The sequence below is a fragment of the Garra rufa genome, chromosome 1, assembly GCF_049309525.1.
Source record: "Garra rufa chromosome 1, GarRuf1.0, whole genome shotgun sequence".
Lineage (NCBI taxonomy): Eukaryota > Metazoa > Chordata > Actinopteri > Cypriniformes > Cyprinidae > Garra > Garra rufa.
The window spans coordinates 86,875,191-86,902,620 of NC_133361.1; the positions used below are offsets into that span (position 1 = coordinate 86,875,191).

The window sequence follows — 27,430 nt, forward strand, 5'->3', positions numbered from 1 at the left end:
ATGTGTGTGTGTGTGTGTGTGTGTGTGTGTGTGTGTGTGTGTGTGTGTGTGTGTGTGTGTGTGTGTGTGTGTGTGTGTGTGAGATGTGCTTTGAGTGTGTCAGAGGAGAGTGAGAGAGTGAGTGTGTGCGTGTATGTGTGTGAGAGAGAGAGTGCGTACGTGTGTGTGAGAGGGAGAGAGAGAGAGTGTGAGCATGGATCACTCTGCATCTTCCTCACTATGGCCTGCATTGTCAGTCACCTGATACAGTGCATCATCATAAAAAGCCACACACCTATCAGACACACCTATTGCTCCTAATAGTGCCAGCACGTCGTGCTTCTTTGCAGCCTTCACGGAGGTCCGCTTTGGAAGTAACTCTGGTTTCAGGTCAGCTCACCGCTTGCCCCGCTTTGATACACTATGGAAACAATACTCCCCATTGTAAGCCATCTTTAAACCAACCTTGTTGGTACTCAAATCAAGCATGCGTGCTTCACTGATTTTAAAGCTCTTCTGAGCCTTAACACACTCTTTTGTGGCTGACCTGTAATCAAACGCTTCCCAGTCTGTCCCATAAATGTGAACGTGGCCGAATTGCTGGAGGATGGTATGGTATTCCTGTGGAAGCAGAAATGGTAAATTTTCCTGAACTTCTGCTCAATTCTGCCAAAGACTCAATCTGCTTGGAGACAACTGTGGCCCCTTACTGGAAAGGTGTGCTCTATGCGAAGGTTGGGAAAAAACTGACGAAGTTCCATGAGCATGGACACCATGTTCATGTTTTTGTTTTGCCCAAAACAACACGGTCTCACCCCAAGTCGTCACATATTGCCGTTTGGTCAGGACCCCTTGGCGTCGCATTTTGACGCACAGGGTACCCCTTCAGCGTCATTTTTGGACGTGAAGGGTCCTCCACTGCTTTAAATAAAAAACCCTTGGCGTCAATAAGCTGACGGGAAAGGCACTGTGAATTTTATTGTTTAGATTAATAGATATATTGGGTAATAATATTGCCTTTATTGCATATGTATTGGGGTGTTATTTTTCAATGCAAACAGTCACAAGTTTTATTTATATTACACTATATTTACACATTTACGAGCACGTAATCCAACCCCTGCCCCTAAACCTAACCATTTGTCAATAAAACATAGATACAACAGGCAGATACAACTACAGTCACAATTTATTGAAAAAATATGAATATTCCAAGTCTTCCGAGGCAAAACGATTGATTTTTGAGAGGATCAGATGCGATCGCCGTCTCTGTCCACTGTAAAGAATTCAAAAAATGCCGCCAGACAGCAGAAGCATTACGTCAGCCTTGGTTGTGAAATTCTATTGGCTCTTGTGTGTCTCGTGACCGATTACGTCATGCTAATGCTCGGGCGTATCTTTTTGAATAAGAACGTTAACGAAGTGGGATAAGTTTTAGCGATTAAAACCTTATGTTTTACTTTCTTCTTCGAATAAAGATATCGTATGGCTTCAGAAGACTTGGAATGCAACACGACTTGTTTGTAATGCTTTTTTACTGCTTGTTTATGGTCAGTTTTTGCAATAAATACATGTGACTGTACTTATATTTGCCTGTGCTTTGTATTGTTCAGAAGTGGGTAGGTTTAGGGTAGGGGTGGGTTTAGGTGCTCCAGTCAAAGTATAAATTTATATAAAATTGTTTACATTTTTACAAATGCATGCAAACCAATAAGACAAACAAGTGAAAACAGTGGAGGACCTTTCACGTCAAAATACTACGCTAAAGGGGTACCTTAAGCGTCAAAATGCGACGCGAAGGGGTCCTGACCAAACGGCAATATGTGACGACTTGGGGTGAGACCGTGTTGCCCAAAACAAGAGTCGCTGAACAGCCGAAGCCCCGTGGATCTGCTGACTTTGTCCTGAAGTCGAACCTTGAGGCAGTCACTCAGCGCAGAAGCAATCATATTGCTGTCTTTGCTACTCTCATTCTCCTGCCACACGTAGAGATGGACATCATCTTTTTTCTGGGGACTGTTCTCACCATGGTGCACAACAACACCAAACAAGTACAGATACATCCGCCGTGAGTAATAGGCTTTTCCTATTGGGGTTTTTGGAAGGACCATGTGTTGCATCATATCAAAACAGAGGGTCACATGACTTTCAGCAACCCTGCCTAACAAGTCATAAAACATGCGTGCTCTGCGACGATGCAAGATGAATGATGCAGATTCCATCTTCTTCTCTGTCTCAGTTAGGTTTGGATCTGTGATCCTAATCTTGTGCTTGGCACAATCAGAGCATGCATCTGTAGCTGGGTGACCGAAGCCAAGATTGAAATCCTTGGAGAACACAGAGTAATAGAGAGAGTAGCTGGTCTGAGCATGGTTCTGAGCCTCAAAGAGTTCATGCATCTTGTGCACATTCAGGTCACTGGGGAGATACTTGCGGCCTGGTGCTCCTCTGCGCCCATAATGGCTGGCCCTGCAGGTGAAAGACTGGATGTGCTCAACAATGAGTTGCCTTCTCCTGTTGTGCTCCTCACTGTGCCGTGCACCGCCTCTTCTCTCTGGGCGAGCCTCTGTAGTCTCCGCATAATATTTAGCCACCCGGGACACGCGGTCTTTGCTGATGCCTGTGAAAGTAAATAGTTTAGATTGTCATACATTGATCAAATCCAGTATGAAATAAACAGAGTTACACACAACTAACTTGCTATAGTTAATGTAATGTAAGTATCTGCACTTCCGTTAGGAAGAAAATTTTATGTTAAAAGTATCACATTCTCACTGATATGTGATAATAATGAATTTCTCTGAATGAATTCAGTTCCACTTCCTGTAATTGCAATTCAATTCAAAATTTAATTCACTGAACAGGGCTCTACGCTTAATAAACCAAAAATCGGATAAAAAATTAGCCTTCCCATTACAAGGTGAAATGTGACTCCTTAAGGTGATTTACAGGCGATTTAACCTTTGTTTTTACCTTTTCATGTTTAATCAGGCTCAGAGGTGACATGAGTGCAATCAAATTCATAAATTCATGTTGAGATTAATGTTTAAATATAGTTTTAGATGTGACTTGTTTTACTGTTGACGACGAAACCAGCCAATAGTGTTATAGTCAGACAATGTAAGTCACTTAATAATAACTTTGTGTTTATTTAACTGCTGTATTAAATTAATATCTCATTTACAAACTCCCTTAAAATTATTGTTTCGCAATATCACAAAGCTCTATTATAATCAACAAAGTTCTCTGTACTGCATAATCGATCTCTTATTTACACTCTGTTTATGAAAGGATTCGTGAGATATGTCCGTGATACATTACTCAAAAATATATAGAAACACAAATATGCTGATCGGGTCAGTTGCACAGGGTGCTCCTAAATATTTTTTTCATAGTTGCACGTAGTAATTTTCAGTCGCAAATGCGAGTGATATGGTCGCACTGTAGAGCCCTGAATGAACTGATTATAATTCTGAATGTTGCATCAGTAGGCTAGTATTATTATCAATACTTTCCATGTCAGGTTAGCATGCTTGTTTACAGCCAAATATATTTCCCGCAAGGAAGAAACCCACCGAACGGTATTAAACTAGGCAATACTGAAACAAAAATTGTACTCACCAAACATTTTAATGAAGGTCGCCTTGCAAACGGGCACCCTCTCTGGGTGACTGCTGCACAAAAGACTGTTCTTGACATATATTTCGGTCTTTTTGTTTGTTTACGTCAAGTACTTTAAGACGCTGCCTTTTCACCCGTGTTATGTCCAGGAGATGGAGAATGGCTCTGTCCTGGTCAACCTTGTTTGGTCTTTCATAAAACTTTAAAAAATTCATCATCAGGTCGTCCGGTGACAGTTTCTCAGCCTGACAGAAATCGGTCGCACCAGCCTTGTGTTTGCATCCCACTGAGGGTATTAACGCGCCCCCTGAGTGACGGACCTTCTTCTTTTGTTGTTTTTTATGATTTTCTTTGTCCAGTCGGCGTTTTCTACCCCCATGTGTAGGTCTCACTGGCTCATCTAGGCCATCAAAAGTGTTATTAAAGTTTAAAGAACTCATTTTAATGTCTGAGGGCAAACAAAAATCTCTCGCTTCAGAGCGCGCCTTGATGGATTGCGTCGAGCGCTCAATTCTGATTGGTCGAGAGGACATATCGCATTTTGGCTAAAAACAGGTTCGGCGCTTATAGCGTTTTGGAAAAAAACTGCATCTTGCAGTACATTTTAAACAAGGAAATAAAGCGATTTGGCATGAAACATTTATGGAGCAGTGAATAGGTTCAGTACACTGCAAAATGGCATAATTAACTGATTTTTTTTTTAAATTTGGCGTTTATCGCGTTTTGGAAAAGAGCTCTTCAAATCTTAAAGGTTAAATTTAGTTTTATCTTCATTCTAACTGCCATATGAGAACTCACACTGGCGAGACGATTTTTCTGTAAACATTGTGGAAAAAGTTTCACTCAAAAAGGAGAGGTGTCCACATAAGGAGTCACACAGGAGAAAAGCCTTACACTTGCTCTCAATGTGGACAGAGTTTTACACAGAAAAACAACCTTAATTGCCACATGAGGATTCACAGTGGGGAGAATTTGTTCACCTGCCAACAGTTTGGAAATAATTTCGTTCAAAAACGAAACCATAAAGTCCACATGAGGATTCACACTGAAGAAAGACATTTTATCTGTAAACGGTATGGCAGGAGTTTTACTCCAAAAGGAAACTTACACCATGTCTTCAGCGGATGTGACAATACCTAAAGACCGCCTTAATTAGCACACAAGTGCTCAATCAGGAGAGAACTGTTGTCAACTATGTGAAAAGAGTTTTAGTAATAAATGTAGTGTCAAAATTCACATGAGAGGTCACAGTGGAGAGAATTCATTCATATCTGCATATCTGAGTTAATCTTCACACCGCTGCTGAATGTGAGCCAAATCTGAGGGTCTTCATGACCCTTTCTTTTATTTGTAATTTGTCTTTTTTGTACATTATCTTGAGGCTACATCTGACCACCTCCTTAATCCGTGTAAATCCGTGTATCCTTCGTCCTTTCCATTTTCAATTGATAAATGAAAATCAAAAAATTAAAATCTGATTGTTTTTTTTGTTATTTGATTTTGAATCAGAAACGTAAAATGAAAATTGTCTTGTATTTCATATTTTAAAATTTCGTTTTGGATCAAAAATACAAAATTGAAAAGGGTCCACACAACAGAATCTGTTTTTAATATTTAATTGCTTTGTTGTGCGTCACCCGGAAATCGAGCAGGCGGCCCATCAGGGCTCACAAGCCATTTCCAAACATTGAGAGTTATGTGCTGTTCAGGGGAACAAAACGGCTGACTCTAAAAGAAGAAGACATGACAACTGAAAAAATAAGCAGGATCTTCCAGGTAATGGACTCTAATGTAGCTTCCCAAAATATTTTTGTCTTAAATTGCACGTGTTCTGTACTTTAAACCACACAATGTGCAGAAATTTGTTTTTAATTAGGCTACTTCGTACTTTTTTATAGGTTCGTCCACTCAGTCTTTATTTTACCGATGATTCCATTGTGGCCGTATTTCCGGCAAGTGATGGGCACTTCAGCACTTGTGACCTGAAGTTAAGGGGTCATTACGAAGTGCATGGGGAGAGCTGGGATGCCGAGGAGGTACCCGGGCCCGTATCATACAACCCCACTCGTTTCTCCTTCCACCGACCGGCGAGTGCAGCTGCGGGCTCAGCGGCGAGACCTTCTTCAAGAGCTACGGTGGCAAAGGCATACCAAAGGTGTCTGTTGTAGATTAGATACTTTAATTATCCTGAAAGAAGTTAAGATGTGCAGCAGCTTGTACACATAAAAACGCAGAGACACAAATACAAAAAAATATATTTTGAAAATACGTCTGTAGTTCGATGTCAGCAATCTCCTCCTGTGATGCATTGAAAGGCTCGATGGCCCTGGGAACAACAGATCTTCTTAGATTAACTCTCAAAACAAAGGATAGTGGCCACAGTCATTCCGAGGATGGATTGATACCCTTGTCATGCCCTTATCTTGCCTAGCATGTATTCATATGTGACTGCTGCATTTGCAAACAAATTTGTAATTTCTTGTAATTGCGACAATTACTCAACTACGTTTTGTGATAGAAGTGTTCAAAGTATTTGCTGCCCTTAAAGTTTCAATAATGCTTTAATAACAGCCATCTTTGAAAAAATATTTAACAAAGCAATGTGGATAACTCCACTATAAATCAATGCCCTGTATCCAAACAGTGTTAGTAAAAAAAAAAAAATCTTAATATAAAAGTTATGGCCAAAATTGCAGTGAACTTGCCACCGTCAACACTTTCAAACTATTATGTGCATATGATTGAATAAGATTAATACGAGTTTATGAATGTGTATGTAGCATTTTCCTGCTATAGAAATTAAAGATTACAGATTTTAATTACTTGACATATTCCTGGATTGTCCCAAGAAATTTGTGATTTTTTCGTTTTGTTTTGTAGTTCAACTACAATAATTTTTTCTTTCAGGACTATCTTCATTGCTGACCTTGTGGCTAGAAAATTAGAAACAAGCCGAGCCCTGACAGTGAGGTTCTCTGAATTTGAGGCTTCTGTCATGGGAATCACCAGTAAAGTGAATGAGGCCCTCGAACAAGAGGACTCCGTCATCCTTACTGATGGACAGGGTAACAAAATCTTGGAAACAGAAGAAACCAGAGGTAAGTTTGATTATTTATAGCCAAGGTTTTAAGAAAAACTAAAAAAAAAAATTATCAGAAAAAAATACTTAAAGGAGAAGTCCGGTGTGATATTGACCTTAAGTGTATTGAATCATGATAGCGAGTGTGAACGTACCTTGCATATCTCATCTCGGTTTGTGTCCTGCAGTCCGAAATCTGGGGTTAGTTAGCCGATGCTAACAACAGGTTGTCAATGAGGGCGAATAGGGCATCGGAGTAGCCATGTAAATAAATCACTGTTTTATGCCATTTACGAGGCACAAAGTAGCTCCACACTTCATTGGTAGACTTCCAAGGGCCCTGACATTTAAAACGAGACATTGAGAACTCAGAAAAAGCACCGGTAGTTTATTTACAAGAAGATTTATACAGACATTTTCCACCAGAAATTTACCGGTCGCCGCCATCTTGAATTAAGTCACGATAAGTCGAGTGTCGAGCACGAAGGAACTCATCAGGTTATCAACCTATCAGGTTGTAGTTTCCTTCCTGTCGACACTCGACTTCTCCTTTAAGGCAGTTAGCTATAGTACTTAAAAACATATAATTTCCCCTAGATGTGAAATGAACTCCATCTTTCAAAAATAGACCAGGACTATCATGTCTAATGTGAGGGTGCTCAATCATGGCACCATTTAAGTTATGAACAAATGTAGCCATAACACTGTTTACAAATTTCCTGGCCTTGTCAAGCTTCACCGGATTAACACAAGCCTTCCATCGGCACCACTGAGTCACAGCTGACATTAATATTTCCATGCCAGGGTAATTGAGTTCAAGATGGTGCAAGTCCTCTTTCATTACATTCACCAACTGGACACTGCTGACCTCCTCAATGTTATTGACACCACAGTGGATGACTAGGACATCCGGTGTTGCTCTTCCTCGCAGGGAGTTGTAGAAAAACGGGAGAAGTCCATTCCACTGCAGTCCACCCCAGCCAAACCAGCAGACATGGACTCCTGGCAGACTGAGGTTGCTCCCCAGGGTCTCTGCAGCTCTCTGAGCACCCCGTCTGATATAGCTGTCACCCACAATCCACACTGTGTCTATGGATGGAAAATAAATGAGTTTAATGAATGCTTGAGGTAATGAAAAATAAGAAGTTGAAAAGGTAGAAAGGTATGAAAAGGTAGCTCATTTTGACAATAGTGTCACATGTGTGGAAAAATATAATAAAGGATCAACTCTTTAAAATACTGTTTATATCAAAATATAATTATTTTTGTCCTTAACACACTACACGATTGTCTGGTTTTTCAAAATTAATTCATTTGTAAGTGGTTTTGGATAAAAGCATCTGATAAACAAATAAATGTAAATTATTTACAGTCAGAACCAGTCTGCATATTTGAGTTGACAAATTCCATAGAAAATCACGTAGTGTATGATGGTCACAGACTGTGTGTTTTGTAGCTTTAGACTCTTATTCCATCCAGACAGAGGATATCAAACAGCTTGATATTTTCAGCTTATGTTAGAACACATTGTTTTAATTTGTCATGTGTCTTCTATCAACAAGATGCAAGTTTCTGCTTGAATTTGTTGTGATCGGAACAACTTCAAAGTCTGCTTCTGTCACCATTTACAAAGTATATGATGCGTAGTCTTTTAAAAATCTGTTCAGATAAATGCTATACAATTTGTATAACGCTATAGAATTTGCAATGTTTTAAATAAATGTCATCAACTTTTTAAGTGAATTATATAGTGAGGGACCCTGCTGAAAAAAACAGCCTAAACCAGCCTAAGCTGGTCAGGCTGGTTTTAGCTGGTCTTCCAGCCTGGTTTTAGCTGGTCAAGCAGGTTGGTTTAAGAGGGGTTTTGGCCACTTTTCCAGCCTGGCCAGGCTGGTTTTAGCTGGTCTTCGCTGGTTTAAGCAGGAAGTAGCTGGTTTTCGCTGGTCTTCCAGCCTGGCCAGACTGGTTTTAGCTGGAAGTAGCTGGTTTTCGCTGGTCTCCCAGCCTGGCCAGACTGGTTTTAGCAGTTAACAATTAAGAAGTTTAAACATACTATACATTTTCATTTTTCCTTTCTTTTTTAATTATGTCTTGTATTTTTTGGGATATGTAATACCCCACTTGTTTCTCCCTCTTCTGTCTCTCTCTTCTTTCAGGCTCCCTTTTTTTTCAGCCAGTCACTGAAACAGACTTGAAAGAGAAATAATTTAGATTAATGTGTGAATTTTACAAGTAAAATTACAAGCTATATGGAGAAAAATCCTGAAATGTTTTCTTCAAGAAACATAATTTCTTTATGAATGAAGAAAAAAAGACATGAACAATCTGGATGACAAGAGGGTGAGAAAAATTCTCTGTACATTTTTGTTGTGGAAGTAAACTTCTCCTTTATTCGCAGTAAAAAAAATCCACAGGAAGTGGCAAAGTCACGCAGACCGTCACGGACAGATCATTAATAGCTGGTCTATGTGGTAATTACAGTTCATTGGCCAAACACATATCACATGCATGACAAAGTAATTGTCTTTGTGTAAACAACATGCCAAACAGAAACAGAAAATCAGGCTATTGATACACAAAATGTGTACTATTAAAATAAGCATATTTGTGTATATTGTGGGAACTGATCATTAATGTGCTTACAGCATGGCAGTTAACTTGGAGGTGTCGGTGCAATCTGTGCATTTAACAATAAAATTCTGTCATTTTTGCTCATATTGATAAGAGTAATAGATCTCTCGAAGCTACTTTTATGTTGTGATTTTGTAAAATTATGAAAGCAAAGTGGGTTTATTAAGGCGAGACACTGCAGGTGAAAACATCGTTTTTTCATGCAGTGGTCAATTTTGAGATTTTGGGCCAGTTTGCCCCTTTAACATGTAAGCTTTCATGTCAAAATAAAAAATATGTCAGCATTACACATTAAGGTGGTTATTTCATTATATTTTGTCGACTTGCGCCTTTAGATTTCTATCGGAAATCACCAAAAGTTAACATTCTAACGCGAGCTCCCGTGCCGTCTCCATTCACAGAAACAGTCATGCCTGGTATCATTGTAAAGCTCCCAGTCTCGTGCACAGCGCTGTTTAATCCAAATATGGGCATTTCCTTTGTAGAAATAACCAACCGCGAAAGTTTGCCGGGGAATCTACAGCTGAAAACCACATCTGGTTGGTCGATGTGAATTTCCGATTACGTTATCGGTGCACAGGCGCCACACTTCGTTGTTTATTCTGCACCTGAGAGAAAATGCCGACAACACCGAAAACAGCTCATAAAGTTTCACAGAAAAGATGGCAACAGCTGTCACTTGCAAGAAAAAAGTGGCTAGTAAAAAGAAAGTAAACAACAGATTAGACAATGAAACCCCATCAGCGAGTGCCTCATCGCGTAAGCTATCATTTGGAAAGGGAAAGAGAGAGTCTGTTGGAGGGAATGACAGCCGCGCCACACAGGAATGGCTCATAATTCACGTCGCACGATTGAATGAATTAGTCAATGGTTTGTGTTGTCCTAACTGTGCTGGATCAGGGTTGAAAATTAACATCGATCCACAGAATCATGGGTTCTGTAGCAGTGTGTTGCTGGAGTGCAGTCTGTGTGAGAGAGATAGGTACTGCAGAAGTGTTTACACATCTACGCGTCTGCAAGACGAGTCTAGGAACGACGTTGCATTTGATGTGAATGTGCGGATGGTGCTCTTAGCACATGAATTAGGAATGTGGTATGCAGCTCTCAAAAAAATCAGCAAGGTGTTGGGGATACCTTCCGTTCACCTTAAGACTTATCAGAGACACAACAGAAAAGTGACAGGTATGAAAAAGGTTGAGCCAGAAAACAAAGCAGTGTAGTGTCTAAATGCCAAATGCTTTTGTCTTGTGGATAGTGTCAGAAGTGAAAGAGACATTACATTTATATTTCCCCTCATAATGCACATTATAGCATAAAAATGTAAACATATTTATACATACAATATTAACAAATAAATGTTATGATATTCAGTATATTTTGTTGGACAGATTTACTTTCACACACACACACACACACACACACACACACACACACACACACACACACACACACACACACACATAACATAATCATGTCATAATCATATAAGAATCCACTGTCTTTTACAAAATAAGTTTAGTTATATGTGCAATATGATTAAAGCTTGATTAAATCAACGTTTATTTATACAGTATTTGTTTCATTGTAGTTGCAGAAATTGAGAGAGGCTTGGGGTCATTGCACAGGGCCAGGGAGCAGATCAGGCAGGCTTATGCTGAGGTTGACGCAGATATGGCAAGATTACTGATGGAGGATGCAGTTATAAACATCAGCGTGTCTTTTGATGGTACCTGGCATAAAAGAGGTTTCACATCAAATTATGGCATTGGAGTGTGCATTGACGTCCTTACAGGTCTAGTAATAAACTTTGAGGTCTTGTCCTCCTACTGTCATGCATGTGCCTTGAAGAATAGTGCCAAACGAGAAGGAAAAATAACAGACCAGGAATTTGAAAGCTGGAGGGAGGCACACACTGACTGTGCTAAAAATTTTGCAGGCTCAAGTAAAGCAATGGAGCAAGAGGCAGCTAAGAGGATGTGGACCAGGTCAGTCAGTTGTCACCAGGTGCGATATACTGAGATGCTGTCAGATGGAGATAGTGCTGCATTTAAGGAGGTGGTTGCCCTCAACCCATACCCTGGACATGAAATTGTGAAATTGGAGTGCATAAATCATGCCCATAAGCGCAGGGGTACAGCACTTAGGCAACTAAGTAAATTAGGTAAATTAGGGGGCAAGGGCCTGGGCAAGCTGACTCCCCCTAAATGTAAGGCCTTGCAAAAATTTTACAGGGGGGCTATTTTTAACAACCGGGGCTCCGGAGATAAAATGATAGCTGAGATCTGGGCAGGTCTCCTTCACAACATGTCTAGTGATGACAATCCATTACATACAAGGTGCAGTCCATCGTGGTGTTGGTACAGGAGAGCAGAGGAGAATGGAGAGTCCCACAAGCATCACACTAAAAACTTTCTGTCACGTGAAGTGGGAAAGAAGCTTATCCCTGTGTACTAGTGATGCGCGGGTCGTCTCATAACCCGCGGGCCCCGCGGGTCGGGTTGGGGCGGGTAAAGAAACTGTCACTTTATTTGCGGGGCGGGTTGGGGCGGGTCATTAAAAACAAAATAAAATAAAAAAATCAATGTATATTGCGTGCAATACCCTATAGCCTATATTACATATTTGGGAATATCTATTTTCATATTTTATTAAGTTCTTTAATAAGGTTATCAACACGTCACGTCACGAAAGCGCCAAGCAGCTCCCGCTGCCAGCCACAAGCGCATCAAGCAAACGCTCATTCGGCTCTGCAGGCCTGGTGCTATGCGTATTTAAATCTCCTCTGATGCGCATTATCCTGCATTAGCCAAAATCATGACAGTCAATGTGAATGAATGTAAATATTCGCTAAAAACACACAATAAAGACAGCAATGATGTAGTCAGGACTGTGGCGCCGGCTTGCTTTGAAATGTATTTGGTGATGGCGCCCGCTGCGTCTCCTGCACCCTAGTCATTTTAAACAGTGCATAATAACGAAAACAATATCTTACAAATAAAAAGAAGCAGATATTCATGGTCAGAACTTCCTTAAACCAGTGAACCTTTAAACCTTTCAGTCCAAGGATCCAGTAAACGAATGCGTTCAAATAGAAAGTTCAAAACGATATTCATAAATGAAGCATATACTGTATACCCACATCTCTTCCGGCACCACTAACGTTACACCACTGATTATCTTGTTATTAATATGATTTGATTTATGGTTCATATTCATAATCGTACAGTTTTGTTGCCAGTTTAAAGGTCGAAAAGCACTTTCGGTTTTCATTTGCATTACAATGCATAGTATGTCTATTTAATTGTAGCGGGTGCGGGGCGGGGCAGGGGCAGGTTGTAAAAATAGACACAGTACTGCGGGGCGGGCTGGGGCGGGCCAAAATAATTTCATAATTGCGGGACCCCCGGGTTGAAAAAAAACCCGACCCGCGCATCACTACTGTGTACCACCGAATGTCCAGTGACAGTCTGCAACAGCGCATGCAGCATGGAGGCACTCAAAATGCAAATGATTGCAACTCATATGGGCCCGATGTCCAAAAACAGTATTTGTGGGAAAAGCAGAGTTCAGGCTGCAGCCAGTATGGCTATTGCCACTTTTAATGATGGTGCCTCTGCCATGCTGGCTGTCATGGATAAGTTGTGGCTTCAGTGTACAGTTATCACTGTAAATGCATGCAGTTACACTGACATGGTTAGACTTTCAAAAGCGAACATTTTTCAGTCCACCCGTGTGAAACGCAGGCGCCAAAGCGTAAGCACAGCCAAAAAGGTGAAAAGACACCGACAGGAGATCGAAGAGGGGCCCACATATGGTGCAGGCATGGACATTTAGGCTGTAAACAGACTGGGAGCTGTTTATTAGATTCATTTAGTTATAGATGGACATACAACAAACAGACAGTTTGTTTGCAGTTTTTGTGACTGCTGTTATGTGTGTTTTGTTATGGTTGTTCTCTTCAGCTTAAGGCTATTTTTATTAATAATTTATTAATTTATCAGTTTCCATGTATTTTAAATATTACATGATATTAATAAATATATATTAATAAACTGAATATATATTTGTGTTTGTTTGTTCTGGGTTTCAATAGAAATTTATGAAATTATACAATATAAAACTTTAAAGGCCGTTTTCTCAAAATGAGTTTTTTCTCACATTCAGAGTCAGATATATCCACTTCAGTAGCACCTACAAGCACCAACTTTTCCAGACTTATACTTAACTATATTCTGAAGGCTTTTACAGAGGGATTTGTTGATATATCATTCCTATCCTGAGTTATAGGTCCTTTTACTCAAAGAAACATGGCGAAAATAGATTTTTTTAAGGCTATTGTCAGTATTCTCTAATTTACTAAAGCACAAAATAAAATATCCAGAATCCCCTCTGAAAAAGTCCTTTAATCTAATATGTCAACAAATAGAACCAAGAATTTTAAACCTGGACCTTTCCAATTTCCAGATTTTGTTTTTGTAAATATATGCAAATTAGCGTATATTTAAGCATATAAGGCCTCATTTGCATATTAAAACATACATTTACACAAAACTTGTAATACATTTTTTTCTTATGTTTATGCCAGTAATAAACTGGAGAAGTTTCACAGTGATATCTTCTAATTTAAAAAAAATCCCTATTCACCTGTAGTGTCTCGCCTTAAAGAGTATAATTTCTGCTTTTAGCAGTCCAAAGTTTGTAATGAAAATAAGAAACCATTACATTTGTTTCAATGCATTATTTTACACAGCGATTGCGTGGGAATAAGTGTTGTTCACCATAAAATATTCAGTATCTAGAAGGAACAAACTAATTCCTTGTAAACTAGTCATCATAGCCTTCACATTCTTCAGGGCTGCAAACAGAGGTATGGTCAAAAAGGAGTGAGATTATCGAAGCCCGTGCCCCCGCAGCAAATATCATATAATTACATTGCCACCAACCTCTGCCATCCAGGGCTCACCCTATACACACACAAAGTTCTTTATATGAAAATACACAGATTCTGTGACATCAAAAATGTTACAGCCCTCATCCACTTTCTGCACTGTAAGTGCCTGGCTCTCATCAAATTCTCTCATTTTGCAAATGAAAAGTTGCATATTTTAGCCTTAGTGTAGCATAAAGCGACCTGACATCTATAATCAGGACGTCTGGATACCCTATACCAGGGCTATTCAATTAGATTCATTTGAGGGCCGGATTATCGAACTGAAAATTTGAAGGGGGCCGTCCCGATCTCTTTCTAGGGAGGCCTATATAGTTACATTGAAATGAATATTCACTAAAATTAACTAATATTACCAACACCAGCATCTATAAAAGGTTGACATTAGTGCTGTCTATCAAAAAAAAAAAAATCACACATTTTTCTGTAATTAATCATGATTAATTTCATATTTATATATTTATATTGTCATAATTTATATCTGCCGTAATATGAGCGTACTTTGTTTGTTTTCTCTACATAATCGATTCACAATTGAAGAAAAGTGTTGTTTGTCTTAGAGGACCAAACGTCCATGTATACCGTTTCAAGAATGACAAATGCCAGTTTAAAAAAATTCGCGAGTAAATCGCAGTTAAATATGCGCGAGTCATTGCAATGATTGACAGTAATAACCGGACCAAACAGCTGACAAAATGATGTCAAAAAAGAGCTTAAATGATTCAGACTAAATTCAGATAACAAAACTACAGCAGTAACAAGTTTGTGTTGGTTAAATAAAGGCTATTTGATAGATTTTACAGTTCAAGATAAAACTTAAAAGATGTTATTCAATTTAATAAAATATTTTAAATTCCTATCAATTCATAATTAACGTTAGTGCATTTTTTAATTATTATACCATAAATATTTAACGTATTTGTAGTGAACTATATATTAGTATTTACATAATTCACCCTTATAGGCTGTTTGTGTGTGAGCTTAATGACTTTCTGCACTTGCTATACTATAAAAGTAAAAGGTAAAAGTACTACAATTTATTATACTAGTATTTAATAATAAATCGAAAGCAAGACGTCTTGAAAAATATAGGGAGACAGCTGCATAATAAATAATCCTATGCTGCCATCTATTGGTTATATGGGGTAATTCCATATTATTTTAGCCAAAAATAGACGTTGTTTTCCGTGAAGTCATTTTTTTCCGATGCCCTTTTTATGAATGAAAAGTGAGTCCTTGAAGTACATTTTATTTCACAGCTGTAGAGTTAGAAAATAATAAAGGCTTTGAAATATTGCAAGATTTTAAAAATGTGTTCATGACTACGAAGGCAAGTTAGTGATTATCAAGAATACGATTAAGATGTCCTTGAAAGAGAAATATGATAGCTGGCTAACGTTAGCCTAAACACGTTATGATAGTGTTTAGCTGTCAGCATTTAAATGTACAACTATGCAGATACGGTAAGTATGAGATTACCAGGCTCCGCATTTAAATTATATGTTGTTAAATAATATGAAACTGAATGTTCATGCCGCTAACATTGTTTATAATGTTGCAATTATAATTTTTCTCAGTTTCTGATAAGAACGAGGCACTAGATCAGTCTCAAGAGTGTCCACCTAATATATAGCACATATAAAATGATGAAAAGTTTACGAGCTGGCTTATCTTTATGCGGAAGTTCTAAAGAACGCTCCGTGCATAAGGTCAATTGAAAGCCAATATTTTCAGCATTTAATAGGCTCTGAAATATATAAAAACTTTGAATTTAGGTAATTTTAAAACGATCTTCACATAAACTATAAATTGTTTATAAATAAACTATACAGATTATTATTGCCATATACTGGCTATAATCGTGATTTTATGTATTTTAATTTGACATAAGTGTTTGTTTACCACAAAGTATATTTTGTCCATCAAAATAACATTAAAATTGGATCATAAGAGCTTTAAACTGATGAAAATGGTTGTGCAAAATGCTTGAAAGTCATTTAAAAGTGCTTAAATTTCTCTCTCAAAAGGTTGTACAAACCCTGAAATGAATACAGTAATAATATTCGACTATGCTTAAGTTGGTGTTACTTCTGACATAATTTGAATGATTCTCCCTAGATCTTGCAGCTACCTAATTAATTCTTGGCGAATTCAAACACTTTTCACTGGATCTCGCAGCACTGTGCAGTTACAGTGTCGCAAAATCAACTTTGGTTCTCGAGTAAAGGCTGTTCTGAGCTCGGACAAGCGTGTTTGCGTTGCGGTCCCAGCTGATAAACGGTCCGCGCTCCGCAGCTCAAACGTGGCGCGCTTCAGTTTCTCGTTCGTTTTGTTTGCCGTTTTATGTTTCTCATTTGAAACAGTAATAGTAGCGCTTATGAGTTAAACAACGCAGTGGTTGCGCCAGTGCGACCGCTCACAAAATTTCGCCGCACCAGCAGAAAAAATGCGACCATTTGGTCGCAGCCCTACAAGCGGTCTCCGGTAGATTGTTGTTGTTCTTGGCTCTCTTGCTTTTCTTTTTTGGCTGGCCCGGGCCAGTGTTGCCGCCTAGTGGACAAACTAATTAGTGCAAAAACACTCCACATTAGTGCAAAAACACCCCCCCCCCCCCATCACCAAAAAAACTCATCGGATCTGCACGATTCACACATGTCCCCCACACAGCCGTGAAAAAGGCGGCATCCGCCAAAAGGCGCGCCGTTTGCATCCCTGATTCTTTCTGATTTGCGTGATCCACCTCTATCAAGCTAGGTAAATATGTTTAACGTGAATTCTTGCTTAATATGCAGTTATATTACGGACAGTTGGCCTGAATTGATCTCATGATGGAGCGGTCTTGAAGCGAGTGAAAACCACGACGCTCCGACTTTTAAAAAATCCTCTTCTCCCTACATTCAAAATCACACCGCTCCACTCCGCGCTCCACTCACATACTCTGCAAGGGACGGATTTTTTAGTCCTGCGCCCGCTGGCTCCCGCAGAAATGTATGTTATTTCGTCCCGCTCCGCCCGTGATATTCGTGTTTTGTCCCAATCCCCTAAACAAAAGCCTGCATAAAAGTAACCTATACCCGTGTGGGAAAACAAGTCTCTACTTCATCTCTTGGGTGCATGAAACAAACCCTTGCACTAATTTGAAAGTAAAGACGATTAGGGTAGTAACGGTAGTAGCGTAATGTATGACACTCTTGTACATCGGAGTAGGCACGCACAACTCCGCTGTTGATTCACAAACTATTCATGCTATCGGGGCTCTGATCCATATATTTTTGCGTGAAATTTCAAAATAATGGCATAGTTGTGAAAATGAATGTCTTGTGAGTGTTTAATAATGATTGCTCACCCATAGAGGTGGATCTTGTAAGGGTCAGTGGTGTTTATGCTCATATGAGCACCAGCATCAACAGATTAAGAATGTATTTGCTGTATTTTTCATTTTTATGTTTATTTTATAATGGATACAAACAGTAGATATTCAGTCAGTCCAGTTAAAAAGGACAGGTTTCGTGAGTGGTGTTTTGGCATCTCCCTGTTGTTCTGTTTGGCAGGTTCACTTACTTAAGAAAAAGTACTCTGAAGTTGTAAAGAATGTCTGAATTAAAGAATTCAGGAGCTTTAAATCTGTATATGTATATATATTTTAAAAAGTTAGAACTCAGCAGAGGGTTTCCTTTTAAATTCAGCTTTAATTTAAAGTTTGTTTGAGGTTTTTTATAACATGCAGTAGAGGAATAAGAAGGCAAAACAAATGTTTTGGTTAATAAAAAAGGTTGAAAAAATAAACACTTTTAGAGGAAATGTCAGGCATAGGAGGGCCTTGCAAAATTGACCCGAGAAGGAGGTGGGCCCCCGGCGTAAAAAAGTTTGAGAACCCCTGTTTTAGACAGTACTGCCACAATCAGGTGAGAACCAGTAATCAATCCAGTAATCAGGCGCTGTTTGACAGGCTTCCCGTGAGTGTAAGTCTACCCCTGAGTTAGCATCTGCTGTGAATGCATGTGGCCTTTCACAGTATTGAGATGGCGCCAAAACTGCAACGGATTGACTGCGCACTGTAGCACGATGCTACGTTTCTTCAAAAGCATATTGTGGAGACATTTTATTCATCCACGAACAAAAATCGTCATATTGCACACCCCATCACAAATATAATAAACACATCAACAGGCTTTACGTTATATATTACATCAGTGCATTTAATGGCCATCATGCCATCAACCATCACTTAGCATTTCCTTAATAAGGATGGAAATTTTATTTGCTTATTAAACCACACGCTTAATCACTTCTCAGAAATCCTTACAGTACTCACCCAAAGAGAAGAGAGATGTCCTGCTGCATTGTAGAATCCCTGGTAACTCCAGCTGACCAGCTCCACTCTAGAAGCGCATAACCACCAGAGCCACAGTATGGAAGTGAGGGGCGGAGCTTATTTAAATAGAGTTGTGCTAAGTATACACTTAATTAAAAAAAATTATTACATTAACCATATTATTAGATCGTTTTCTTAAACTACATGATATATTAAAACAATTTTAAACAGCAGAATATAACATTGTGTCATTTATAAATGATTCTGAATTGTTAATCACTATTTCAAAATAAAAGTTCCAGGATTTTTCCTGATCACATTTGTACTCATTTATTTTCATATTTAGCATGTTTATTTTGCCTTAATTTATGTTTTACATGATCTTTTAACTTTTCATAATTTTTTCTGCACAAGATTTAATAACATGCTAAAAATTTAAATACTATGCCTACAATTAATTTTAATAATTGTATAATAATAATAATAATACAGTATTCATTTTAAATTTCTTTTTCACGATGATCCATGTTCATAACAATATATACTGTATGCTCACCTTTTTTGGACATCTGTTTTACAGAGAGCTCTTGTTGCTACAAAATCCTCAACGCTTATCAGTCCAAATGTTGGCCTATGTTGTCAATTATTTACCTTACAAGTATTTCTTAAAGATTTTCACATTAAACAATGAATGAAAATACTGTATATTTGTTATATGTCTTAATCTTCTTACATCCAAATGCCAGCCATTAAACTTGGTAAAACATCTTTTTCTGCATCTTTTGAGACGATAAATAACTTTTCAGATATTTTGTGTATTTACCAATGTAAACTGGGAATAAGTTATACTCCTAATTTCACTGTATACAGAAAAATACTAAGACAATAAAGACTTTTATTTCAATTCCATTTAAAAGCTTTATTTAGATATTTAAAACAAAGCCTAAAATACCATGGCTTTCAACTATTAAAGCTAAAATAATTTTCTTATGCTCAGTTGACCACAACTCTAAGCAAAATGATCATTACTGAAAGAAAAAGTGAAAACTAATGAGATTGATCTCTCTCCTACTAATTTACAAGTAGGGATGGGTAAACACTGGCCAGAACAGTATGTGTAAATCTGCCAGAGATATACACATAAAACCAATTGATTTTGCATGACTGTGTATAGCAGATGATTGAATAAAATGCTTCCTACATGCAGTCAAATGATACGTTTATATTCCAGTGTGGATCCTCTCATGTATTTTCAGATCTGATGACTGGTTAAATTTCTTGTTGCAGTGTAAACACTCATAAGGTTTCTCTCCAGTGTGGACCATCTCATGTATTTTCAGGTTTCCTGACTTACTAAATATCTTGTTACACTTATGACTGATGTAGACATCGTTTCACACTTTGAACACAGCAGTATTTATATTCTCATATACTTGCATACTTTGTAGATGCCGAAAACCCTTACCACACAAATGACTTCACCTTTGTATGAATTTTCAAGTGTTTCCTCAGACCTGAAGCTGCTAAATACACTTTACCACATTGATCACATGTGTGCTGCTTCTCTCTAGTGTGGATGTTTAGGTGCTCCTTAAGGCTTGATGAGTGTGTAAAACTCTTCCAACAATAAGCACAAGTGAATGGTTTCTCTCCAGTATGAATTTTCATGTGACGCTCAAGACTTGTTTTTCTAGTGAAACTCTTTCCACACTGAGCGCAGGAACATTTCTCTTCTCTTCTTTTCTTTACATTTTTCTGTTTGACTTGAGAGCAACTTGAAGGTTTTTCTCCAGTTTTGAAATTATTATTCTCCTCAACTTGACTTGATTCTTCATTCTCCTTTTTTTCTTGAATCAACTCTGAAATAGAAGTAAAAATGGTTTATTTTCAGTAACTTGTCATAAGCTGAGAAACATGAACAAACTAACATTTGAGAGCAGTACCAACAAGTCCTACAGATGGTGGCACCAGAAGCAGATTTGGTAGAGCTGGTGTGTGGGATATCAAAAATAAAGATAAATTAAAGGGGTCATATGATGCGGTTTCCTTTGGAGTGTTACAAGATGTTTGTTCACAGATAAGATTTGTGAAGTTGCAAACACACCCCCACTTGTCGATGTCACAGTGTGAGTAGATCAGCATAATACCTCCCACATGTATATGGAAAGAAAGCAGGCTTAAGTTTACCGGCTGTAGTAGTGTTGCAGCCGCCATGTTGTGGAAACGCAGTGTGTTTCATTGCGAAAGGGAACATACTTTGTTTGGCCTTTCAAATGAGGACAGAACTAGAAATCAGTGGTTATACTTAAAACACTGTTCTGGAACAGTACAATCAATGCAAATATTCGAGTGAGTGATGCACATTTCACGGAGGACTGTTTCCTGAAACTGGGAGAGCAGATTATAATGTTGCAAGGGGTGTTTGCGCTTCTGACTGGCGGCCTATAAGTACGTTTTCATGTTTAAATTCAGTACTGACTTTTCAAACACAAGTTTTGAGCAGTGTAGAGTAGTGCTTGTTATTTCTCATGCTAGAATTGCAAATGCAGACTTGGTGTTACGTTTTGCGTGCGACGCAACAAGTAGTGTTAAAAGAAGAGAGGCTCCCCGTCAGGTTTCTGTAGTGGTCCTCACGTTCGCTTTACACGCGAAAGGTCCTCTGTTTCAAACTGAGCGGAAACAGCTTTTTGCCTTGGACGTAAAACATTAATTGTTTGCATCGTCAGACGAGAGATTTAGTAATCTTTTCCTTTATAGGTTTTTCAACAAGCGATCACCACAAGATTGCTGGCTGTCTTCTCTGCACAAGTTTCTGTAGTGTAATGGTTATCACGTTCACCTCACACACGAAAGGTCCCCAGTTTGAATCTGTTTTGAAACAGCTGTTGGCTTTTTCCAAAATTGTTTAAGTAGGGATCTACTGCTTTCTTCGTAAACACTACAAATGCCTTCTGCCAAGTGGATTTACCGAGCAGAAACAGAGTTTCTCTTTTGTGGGAAAACATGAAATGTTTGCAAAGTCAGGTGAGGTGTTTAATTATCTTTTCCTTAGTTCGCTCTTCCACAAGCGATCACCAGGAGATTGCTGGCAGTCATCTTTGCACGGGATTCCATAGTGTAGTGGTTGTCACGTTCGCCTCATGCGAAAGGTCCTCAGTTCGAAACTGGGTGGCAACAGCTGGTGGCTTTTTCCAAAATTGCTTAAGTAGGGATCTGTTGCTTTATTCGTCAACACTACAAAGGCGTTCTGCCAAGCCGAGTTAAAAGAACGGTGGATCCTAATCAAGTTTCTGTAGTGTAGTGGTCATCACGTTCGCCTAACACGCGAAAGGTCCTCGGTTCGAAACCGAGCAGAAACAGAGTTTCCCTTTTGTGGGTAAACATGAACTGTTTGCAAAGTCAGGGGAGGGATTTAGTTATCTTTTCCTTTATTCGTTTTACAGCAAGCGATCACCAGGAGATTGCTGGCTGTGTACTTTTTGCAAGTTTCCATAGTGTAGTGGTTATCACGTTCGCCTCACACGCGAAAGGTCCCCAGTTCGAAACTGGGTGGAAACAGGTACTGGCTTTTTCCAAAATTGCTTAAGCCAGGCTCTGCTGCATTCTTAGTCAACACTACAAAGGCCTCTTCTGCCAAGTAGTGTTAAAAGAAGAGAGGCTCCCCGTCAGGTTTCTGTAGTGGTCATTACGTTTGCTTTACACGCGAAAGGTCCTCGGTTCCAAACTGAGCGGAAACAGCTTTTTGCCTAGGACGTAAAACATTAATTGTTTGCATCGTCAGACGAGAGATTTAGTAATCTTTTCCTTTATAGGTTTTTCAACAAGCGATCACCACGAGATTGCTGGCTGTCTTCTCTGCACAAGTTTCTGTAGTGTAATGGTTATCACGTTCACCTCACACACAAAAGGTCCCCAGTTTGAAACTGTTTTGAAACAGCTGTTGGCTTTTTCCAAAATTGTTTAAGTAGGGATCTACTGCTTTCTTCGTAAACACTACAAATGCCTTCTGCCAAGTGGATTTACCGAGCAGAAACAGAGTTTCTCTTTTGTGGGAAAACATGAAATGTTTGCAAAGTCAGGTGAGGTGTTTAATTATCTTTTCCTTAGTTCGCTCTTCCACAAGCGATCACCAGGAGATTGCTGGCAGTCGTTTCTGCGAAGGATTCCATAGTGTAGTGGTTGTCACGTTTGCCGCATGCGAAAAGTCCCCAGTTCGAAACTTGGTGGTAACAGCTGGTGGCTTTTTCCAAAATTGCTTAAGTAGGGATCTGTTGCTTTCTTCGTCAACACTACAAAGGCCTTCTGCCAAGCCGAGTTAAAAGAACGGTGGATCGTAATCAAGTTTCTGTAGTGTAGTGGTCATCACGTTCGCCTAACACGCGAAAGGTCCTCGGTTCGAAACCGAGCAGAAACGGTGTTTCTCTTTCGTGGGTAAACATGAACTGTTTGCAAAGTCAGGGGAGGGATTTAGTTATCTTTTCCTTTATTCGTTTTACAGCAAGCGATCACCAGGAGATTGCTGGCTGTGTACTTTTTGCAAGTTTCCATAGTGTAGTGGTTATCACGTTCGCCTTACACGCGAAAGGTCCCCAGTTCGAAACTGGGTGGAAACAGCTACTGGCTTTTTCCAAATTTGCTTAAGCCAGGCTCTGCTGCATTCTTAGTCAACACTACAAAGGCCTCTTCTGCCAAGTAGTGTTAAAAGAAGAGAGGCTCCCCGTCAGGTTTCTGTAGTGGTCCTCACGTTCGCTTTACACGCGAAAGGTCCTCTGTTTCAAACTGAGCGGAAACAGCTTTTTGCCTTGGACGTAAAACATTAATTGTTTGCATCGTCAGACGAGAGATTTAGTAATCTTTTCCTTTATAGGTTTTTCAACAAGCGATCACCACAAGATTGCTGGCTGTCTTCTCTGCACAAGTTTCTGTAGTGTAATGGTTATCACATTCACCTCACATACGAAAGGTCCCCAGTTTAAAACTGTGCTGAAACAGCTGTTGGCTTTTTCCAAAATTGTTTAAGTGGGGATCTACTGCTTTCTTCGTAAACAATACAATTGCCTTCTGCCAAGTGGATTTACCGAGCAGAGACAGTGTTTCTCTTTTGTGGGAAAACATGAAATGTTTGCAAAGTCAGGTGAGGTGTTTAATTATCTTTTCCTTAGTTCGCTCTTCTACAAGCGATCACCAGGAGATTGCTGGCAGTCATCTCTGCACGGGATTCCATAGTGTAGTGGTTGTCACGTTCGCCTCATGCGAAAGGTCCCCAGTTCGAAACTGGGTGGCAACAGCTGGTGGCTTTTTCCAAAATTGCTTAAGTAGGGATCTGTTGCTTTATTCGTCAACACTACAAAGGCCTTCTGCCAAGCCGAGTTAAAAGAACGGTAGATCCTAATCAAGTTTCTGTAGTGTAGTGGTCATCACGTTCGCCTAACACGCGAAAGGTCCTCGGTTCGAAACAGAGCAGAAACAGTGTTTCTCTTTCGTGGGTAAACTTGAACTGTTTGCAAAGTCAGGGGAGGGATTTAGTTATCTTTTCCTTTATTCGTTTTACAGCAAGCGATCACCAGGAGATTGCTGGCTGTGTACTTTTTGCAAATTTCCATAGTGTAGTGGTTATCACGTTCGCCTCACACGCGAAAGGTCCCCAGTTCGAAACTGGGTGGAAACAGGTACTGGCTTTTTCCAAAATTGCTTAAGCCAGGCTCTGCTGCATTCTTAGTAAACACTACAAAGGCCTCTTCTGCCAAGTAGTGTTAAAAGAAGAGAGGCTCCCCGTCAGGTTTCTGTAGTGGTCCTCACGTTCGCTTTACACGCGAAAGGTCCTCGGTTTCAAACTGAGCGGAAACAGCTTTTTGCCTTGGGCGTAAAACATTAATTGTTTGCATCGTCAGAGGAGAGATTTAGTAATCTTTTCCTTTATAGGTTTTTCAACAAGCGATCACCACGAGATTGCTGGCTGTCTTCTCTGCACAAGTTTCTGTAGTGTAATGGTTATCACATTCACCTCACATACAAAAGGTCCCCAGTTTAAAACTGTGCTGAAACAGCTGTTGGCTTTTTCCAAAATTGTTTAAGTGGGGATCTACTGCTTTCTTCGTAAACAATACAATTGCCTTCTGCCAAGTGGATTTACCGAGCAGAGACAGTGTTTCTCTTTTGTGGGAAAACATGAAATGTTTGCAAAGTCAGGTGAGGTGTTTAATTATCTTTTCCTTAGTTCGCTCTTCTACAAGCGATCACCAGGAGATTGCTGGCAGTCGTCTCTGCACGGGACTCCATAGTGTAGTGGTTGTCACGTTCGCCTCATGCGAAAGGTCCCCAGTTCGAAACTGGGTGGCAACAGCTGGTGGCTTTTTCCAAAATTGCTTAAGTAGGGATCTGTTGCTTTATTCGTCAACACTACAAAGGCCTTCTGCCAAGCCGAGTTAAAAGAACGGTAGATCCTAATCAAGTTTCTGTAGTGTAGTGGTCATCACGTTCGCCTAACACGCGAAAGGTCCTCGGTTCGAAACCGAGCAGAAACAGAGTTTCTCTTTTGTGGGTAAACATGAACTGTTTGCAAAGTCAGGGGAGGGATTTAGTTATCTTTTCCTTTATTCGTTTTACAGCAAGCGATCACCAGGAGATTGCTGGCTGTGTAGTTTTTGCAAGTTTCCATAGTGTAGTGGTTATCACGTTCGCCTCACACGCGAAAGGTCCCCAGTTCGAAACTGGGTGGAAACAGGTACTGGCTATTTCCAAAATTGCTTAAGCCAGGCTCTGCTGCATTCTTAGTCAACACTACAAAGGCCTCTTCTGCCAAGTAGTGTTAAAAGAAGAGAGGCTCCCCGTCAGGTTTCTGTAGTGGTCATCACGTTTGCTTTACACGCGAAAGGTCCTCGGTTCCAAACTGAGCGGAAACAGCTGTTTGCCTAGGACGTAAAACATTAATTGTTTGCATCGTCAGACGAGAGATTTAGTAATCTTTTCCTTTATAGGTTTTTCAACAAGCGATCACCACGAGATTGCTGGCTGTCTTCTCTGCACAAGTATCTGTAGTGTAATGGTTATCACGTTCACCTCACACACAAAAGGTCCCCAGTTTGAAACTGTTTTGAAACAGCTGTTGGCTTTTTGCAAAATTGTTTAAGTAGGGATCTACTGCTTTCTTCGTAAACACTACAAATGCCTTCTGCCAAGTGGATTTACCGAGCAGAAACAGAGTTTCTCTTTTGTGGGAAAACATGAAATGTTTGCAAAGTCAGGTGAGGTGTTTAATTATCTTTTCCTTAGTTCGCTCTTCCACAAGCGATCACCAGGAGATTGCTGGCAGTCGTTTCTGCGAAGGATTCCATAGTGTAGTGGTTGTCACGTTTGCCGCATGCGAAAGGTCCCCAGTTCGAAACTTGGTGGTAACAGCTGGTGGCTTTTTCCAAAATTGCTTAAGTAGGGATCTGTTGCTTTCTTCGTCAACACTACAAAGGCCTTCTGCCAAGCCGAGTTAACAGAACGGTGGATCTTAATCAAGTTTCTGTAGTGTAGTGGTCATCACGTTCGCCTAACACGCGAAAGGCCCTCGGTTCGAAACCGAGCAGAAACAGTGTTTCTCTTTCGTGGGTAAACATGAACTGTTTGCAAAGTCAGGGGAGGGATTTAGTTATCTTTTCCTTTATTCGTTTTACAGCAAGCGATCACCAGGAGATTGCTGGCTGTGTACTTTTTGCAAGTTTCCATAGTGTAGTGGTTATCACGTTCGCCTTACACGCGAAAGGTCCCCAGTTCGAAACTGGGTGGAAACAGCTACTGGCTTTTTCCAAATTTGCTTAAGCCAGGCTCTGCTGCATTCTTAGTCAACACTACAAAGGCCTCTTCTGCCAAGTAGTGTTAAAAGAAGAGAGGCTCCCCGTCAGGTTTCTGTAGTGGTCCTCACGTTCGCTTTACACGCGAAAGGTCCTCTGTTTCAAACTGAGCGGAAACAGCTTTTTGCCTTGGACGTAAAACATTAATTGTTTGCATCGTCAGACGAGAGATTTAGTAATCTTTTCCTTTATAGGTTTTTCAACAAGCGATCACCACGAGATTGCTGGCTGTCTTCTCTGCACAAGTTTCTGTAGTGTAATGGTTATCACATTCACCTCACATACGAAAGGTCCCCAGTTTAAAACTGTGCTGAAACAGCTGTTGGCTTTTTCCAAAATTGTTTAAGTGGGGATCTACTGCTTTCTTCGTAAACAATACAATTGCCTTCTGCCAAGTGGATTTACCGAGCAGAGACAGTGTTTCTCTTTTGTGGGAAAACATGAAATGTTTGCAAAGTCAGGTGAGGTGTTTAATTATCTTTTCCTTAGTTCGCTCTTCCACAAGCGATCACCAGGAGATTGCTGGCAGTCATCTCTGCACGGGATTCCATAGTGTAGTGGTTGTCACGTTCGCCTCATGCGAAAGGTCCCCAGTTCCAAACTGGGTGGCAACAGCTGGTGGCTTTTTCCAAAATTGCTTAAGTAGGGATCTGTTGCTTTATTCGTCAACACTACAAAGGCCTTCTGCCAAGCCGAGTTAAAAGAACGGTGGATCCTAATCAAGTTTCTGTAGTGTAGTGGTCATCACGTTCGCCTAACACGCGAAAGGTTCTCGGTTCGAAACCGAGCAGAAACAGAGTTTCTCTTTTGTGGGTAAACATGAACTGTTTGCAAAGTCAGGGGAGGGATTTAGTTATCTTTTCCTTTATTCGTTTTACAGCAAGCGATCACCAGGAGATTGCTGGCTGTGTACTTTTTGCAAGTGTCCATAGTGTAGTGGTTATCACGTTCGCCTCACACGCGAAAGGTCCCCAGTTCGAAACTGGGTGGAAACAGCTACTGGCTTTTTCCAAAATTGC

The 27,430-nt window shown here is 39.9% G+C and overlaps 11 non-coding genes across 11 annotated transcripts; all 11 read left to right on the plus strand.

The window, feature by feature from the left end:
• Positions 1–21,859: 21,859 nt before the first annotated feature.
• Positions 21,860–21,932, plus strand: trnav-aac (transfer RNA valine (anticodon AAC)). The gene has a single exon. It is a non-coding gene; the product is annotated as a tRNA-Val (tRNA).
• Positions 21,933–22,058: 126 nt separating this feature from the next.
• trnav-cac (transfer RNA valine (anticodon CAC)) lies at positions 22,059–22,131 on the plus strand. The gene has a single exon. It is a non-coding gene; the product is annotated as a tRNA-Val (tRNA).
• Positions 22,132–22,914: 783 nt separating this feature from the next.
• Positions 22,915–22,987, plus strand: trnav-aac (transfer RNA valine (anticodon AAC)). Its single transcript has one exon. It is a non-coding gene; the product is annotated as a tRNA-Val (tRNA).
• Positions 22,988–23,113: 126 nt separating this feature from the next.
• trnav-uac (transfer RNA valine (anticodon UAC)) lies at positions 23,114–23,186 on the plus strand. Its single transcript has one exon. It is a non-coding gene; the product is annotated as a tRNA-Val (tRNA).
• A 982-nt stretch (positions 23,187–24,168) lies between these two features.
• trnav-cac (transfer RNA valine (anticodon CAC)) lies at positions 24,169–24,241 on the plus strand. Its single transcript has one exon. It is a non-coding gene; the product is annotated as a tRNA-Val (tRNA).
• Positions 24,242–25,024: 783 nt separating this feature from the next.
• Positions 25,025–25,097, plus strand: trnav-aac (transfer RNA valine (anticodon AAC)). The gene has a single exon. It is a non-coding gene; the product is annotated as a tRNA-Val (tRNA).
• A 126-nt stretch (positions 25,098–25,223) lies between these two features.
• On the plus strand, positions 25,224–25,296 carry trnav-cac (transfer RNA valine (anticodon CAC)). Its single transcript has one exon. It is a non-coding gene; the product is annotated as a tRNA-Val (tRNA).
• Positions 25,297–26,079: 783 nt separating this feature from the next.
• On the plus strand, positions 26,080–26,152 carry trnav-aac (transfer RNA valine (anticodon AAC)). Its single transcript has one exon. It is a non-coding gene; the product is annotated as a tRNA-Val (tRNA).
• A 126-nt stretch (positions 26,153–26,278) lies between these two features.
• trnav-uac (transfer RNA valine (anticodon UAC)) lies at positions 26,279–26,351 on the plus strand. Its single transcript has one exon. It is a non-coding gene; the product is annotated as a tRNA-Val (tRNA).
• Positions 26,352–27,134: 783 nt separating this feature from the next.
• trnav-aac (transfer RNA valine (anticodon AAC)) lies at positions 27,135–27,207 on the plus strand. Its single transcript has one exon. It is a non-coding gene; the product is annotated as a tRNA-Val (tRNA).
• Positions 27,208–27,333: 126 nt separating this feature from the next.
• Positions 27,334–27,406, plus strand: trnav-cac (transfer RNA valine (anticodon CAC)). Its single transcript has one exon. It is a non-coding gene; the product is annotated as a tRNA-Val (tRNA).
• Positions 27,407–27,430: the final 24 nt, after the last annotated feature.